Genomic DNA, 4,866 nt, shown 5'->3' with positions numbered 1-4,866 from the left:
TTGTGGTGTGGCCATCCCCCTGGGGGGTGATTTCTCACTTTCTGTCTCTCTGTGTCTCTCCAGTGAGCACAAGTACCTTATATCAAAAAAATCTCTCTTAAAAAAATAATCCAGAGAGAAAGGAATTTCAAAATACAAAAATAAAACCCTTAGGGCCTGAAAGTTTTAATGTACCTTAACAGATCTATAATTTACTGAGTAGAGGAGCATGGCTGAAGCTGCATGCTTCATTTAAATTTACAAGCTATTTATAAAATTGAAGTTTTCAGTCCAGTAGGTACTATGCTTTCTGTACTGAAAATGTCCAGTTTCACTGTGTTTAAGATAGTTCTTTTTTTGTTGTTTTGTGGAATTGTGATGCCAGTTACATGTCAACACAGCTTTAGGCACTAGGAAGAATTTGGTTTAAAAAGCATAACCATAGCTCAGACACATGCTCGTACTTGTTAACCGATACAACTCCAACTGTTTCAAAAAGATAGGGCTGTTTGTATTAGATGTGTGTTTCCTGGTTTCATACAGAGCTAAACACCAATAAGTTCACTGCATCCAGATAGATCAAAATCTCTCATTACCTTATGGATATTTACCACGGTTAACACCTTCCTGGGGCACTCTGGCAGCATTTTTGTTTTGTATTTTTTAAATGAAAACCATGCCATGTAAAGGTCTAGAGTTAGTCTTCTGACAAAGATCCTCTTTTTAAAAATTTTATAAGAAAAATATTTATCACTCCCAAGTATGATTGACATATGTTATATGCAAATCAATGAAACCAGCCTGCGCTTTTGTTATAAAATATGTGATGTTACCAGGATGCTTTACTGTGTGATTGTGCTTTCCATTTCTCAGGGACAATCTGTCTCCAAGGCTACCTGAACCATCTTTAGTTTCCACCCTCCACAATCTTATCCATAGAGATCTGGCAGGGAGATAAGACTATCCCATGTACAGTTGCATCTGGAGTCCACAGCCAACTCCCTGCTACATTTGACCCAAGAACCATTTTGTGGATTGCTCATGAATACTATTTTTAGCCATAATTCTCCACTCCATTGTTAGAAAGGAGAGCTTTCTTTATATTTAACTGGTCAACTTTTCAAAAAATAAATGTGACCTCAACTCTATCAAGTACCTAGTGGCCACAGGCAGTTTCTTTCTAAGACAGCCACTTTAAATCACGCTTCAGGAGAGCAGATGGTGGTTTACTAACCATTGCTAATTTCAAGGTAGAAAAGTGTTCCAATAAGAGCTACAGGTACATTCTACCTCTCCTTTTCCTTGCATCCAGCATAAACAGAGACAGGACTAAGATTTCTCATGAGATGCTTATTGTTTTAAACCTTACTTTCATTATCATTGCTTATACATACATGGCCAGCAATTTCACTTTTCCCAAGATTCAGTCTAGGCAAAATTTCTAATTTAATTATAACACTGAGAGCATATCTAAATATTTGGATTCATTTCTGGTAAAAACAAAGGGGCCATAAGTTTAAGAAAGACCTCTGTGCTGACATGTCTACTTTCTAGATGCAAAGCAATTGGCTCAACCAGGGAGTGCAAGTTCATTCAATCATATAATCCCTTCTAGCATTACATTTCCCCTTTTTCAAATCTTTGGCTAATAATAAGCATAAACTTATCAAGAAAACAGAAAACAATTTCTCTTATCCCTTTTAATCCAATTTGAAAATCAACTCCAATGTCTCCTTCCACTAGCCTTAATTAATTACCCACTATTCTCTCACTTCACATACATTACCAAAAACTACGGTATTAGAAATTCATAGCTGGTCTTGTTTGCTGTCTCAACATAACTGATTCACGATAAGACCTTTTCTCCCATTAAGCTGAACTATGAATGCACTTTATCTGAGATGGCTCTTCATTTGTCTTAATAACCCATTGGTCTAGGCCCACAGGTGGCGTGGTGGTTAAGGACGCTGAACTCCCACATGGCCTACCACAGTTTGAGTCCCATACCTGGCAGCTTGCTTTCTCACTTTCTTGCTCTCTCTCTTGCCCTGTTACTCTCAGGTCATATTAACATAAGTAAGTAAATAGATAAAGTTAAAATAAAATCATTCTTTTTTATAATTATTCTTATTTATTTTTTTTCTTTACTTATATTTGACCAGAGAAGGACAGAGTGAGTGAGAGAAAGTGAGAAAGCAAGCCATCAGATCCAGGATGTGAACCATGGAGGCCCATGTAGAAGTCTAGCACCCCTAACCACCATGCCACCTGCCGACCCTGAAATAATTCTTTTTTAAAAAATAACCCATTGGTTTAAGTTTATCTATTTATTTCTTCCATGAGAGAGACAGAGAGGTAGGTCCCACTTACAGGGTCTCCACACCCCAATTCTCCTCTGTTCTCAGCTGGCCCATATCACAGGCACACACAGGCACTGGCACACTTAGGGAATTCTCAAGATGGGAACCCAGGACCTTGCCCATGTAGGTCCAGTTATGTTATCACTGCAAAACCTAATAATAGGGGACCAGCAGTTGGTGTAATGGCTATATCGCTGGACTCCCATGTGGTCAACCACAGTTCAAATCCTGGACCTGGTGGCTTAAACTCATGCCAGGCGCGTGTGCATGCGTGCCCAAGATCCCAAGAGGAGAATAGAGGAGAAGGGATTGTGGCATGGCCATCCTCCCTGGGGGGTGATTTCTCGCTTTCTGTCTCTGTCTTTCTGGCAAGCGCACGCGCGCTATAGCAAAAACCTCTAAAAAAAAAAAAAAATAGATACTTCTCTTACTAAATAAACTTCACCAGGGCCAGCAAATGGCTTGGTGGTTAAGGCTAGACTCCCATATGGGTGATTGTGGTTTGGGTCCCAGACCTGGCAGCTTGCTTTCTCACTTTCCCTCTCTCTCTCTCTGCTTGTCTCTGGTCAAATTCATAGTAATAAATAAATAAAATTAAACAAATAATTCTTTTAAAAATTTCTTACCAATATGGTCATCACAAAGAAATACAGTATATGTACTGTCATTAATATCTTAATCTCAATAAGTTATCTAAATATAGAAAATTTTATAATATTTTTCTCCCACATAAAGTATTTATAGAAGTAATTTTTTGTTTAGTCTTAAGAGGTTAAATCAACGAAAACATATGTAAACAAAAAGTCTTTAAATCTTCCTCAACAATCAACTTAAAACCATCAACACACACACACACACACAAAAAAAAAAAAAAAAAAAAAAAAAAAAGAAGAAAGAAAGCAAATAAAACAACAAAAATCCCATACTGAAGTCTAGGAGGAGTGAAGAATGAATACCACTACCAGTTATGACTAGAACATAAATGAACATAGAGGAGATCTTAAACCTGAATTCCAGTCAGGATACCAGGATTATTAATTTGGCTTCCAAGAAAAGAGAAATATTAAGGTGAGTTGTATATCAAGACTTGAGATTTTATTTCTCAGCTAAGAAATATGGCATGTTAGAACTCTCTTTTCATAATGGATGAAAGACTAGCATTAATTAATTAATTTTTACTTTTTTAGATTTTTGCCCTAGGACAAGAGAACTTACTGTAGAGAGACATAGAGAGAAAGTAAGAAATCACCCCCTAGGGGGATAGCCCTACCACAGTTGCTTCTCCTCCATCCTCCTCTCAGGATTTTTGAGCATGCACACACATGCACCACTGTCCTTGAAGTAGCTGGGTCTGGGATTTATCTAGCTATCTAGCTATCTATTTATCTTGGGGATTTTTTGGGGGGCTGCCAGGTCCAGGACTTGCACCACAGTCTGCCATGTGGGAGTCCAGCACTTCAACCACCACGCCACCTGCTGGCCCCTCATTTCAGCTTTTACCAGTTGATGTTCTGGGTTAGAAAGGACCTATACTGTACTTTCAAATAATAGTCTGAATCAGATTGGTCTTCAAAATATACAACAGACTGGCCCATCAAACAAAAAGGAGCTACAGATGAGGCTCCGGACCTTCTGCCTCTTACCTACTCTACAATCACCAAAAGAATTTCCTGTAGGAAACCACAAACCCCAATACCTCTGTATCACCTGCATGCCCTTCTGCAGAAAAGTTCTGTTTAATTCTTGAGAGCCAACATGTATACAACTGTACCAAACCACATGAATTTCACAATGTAACTTGAGACAAACTAAATCTGAAAGGCTATTTTATGGGTATTTTTCCTCCAGTCCTGCAGGTAATACAATCCACAGTACATCCACTGGCTAGCAGTATTTGACTCTCCTAATCCTCACTACCATACTTCCTTTGGTACACTTCTCAAAGGAAGTATGGCTGAGAGCACCAGCAAAGAAAATAGGTCATTCTTAATCATTTGTGTTATTCATAAGAAGCATAATAGAAGATTAAAATCAATGTTAAGTCTTGTTTGTGAGTTTTATTTACATCTCCATAAAAAGTGCTGTTTTTGTTTCATGATAGTTCAATCTAGTTTAGATCATTATTCAAATCAAAATCTTCTTGTCCTGAAGTCATGCATGACCTAGTAATAAAAGAGGGGAGAGGCTAGCAGGTGGTGTGGTGGTTAAGGCACTGGATTCTTACATGGTTGACCATGGTTTGAGTACTGCACCTGGGAGCTTTCTCTCTCTCTGTCTCTCTCTCTCTTTCTCTCGCTGGCCAAATCAAAAAGTAATAATAACATGGGGCTGAATTCCCATATGACAAGCACAGTTCAAGTCCTGGGTTTGGCAGCTTGTTTTCTTGCTTTCTCTTTCTCTCTCTCTCTCTGTCTCTCTCTGGTCAATTTAAAATAAAAAATAATAATAACAACAAATGGAATTAAATAAATAAATAGTAGGTTTTTTAAAAAAAGTAATAAATAAAATTAAATTAAAATAATTATTT

This window comes from Tupaia chinensis, unplaced genomic scaffold (assembly GCF_000334495.1).
Source record: "Tupaia chinensis unplaced genomic scaffold, TupChi_1.0 Scaffold000133_1, whole genome shotgun sequence".
NCBI lineage: Eukaryota > Metazoa > Chordata > Mammalia > Scandentia > Tupaiidae > Tupaia > Tupaia belangeri.
The sequence above is the reverse complement of the archived record's forward strand: the minus strand, read 5'-3'. Positions refer to the sequence as shown.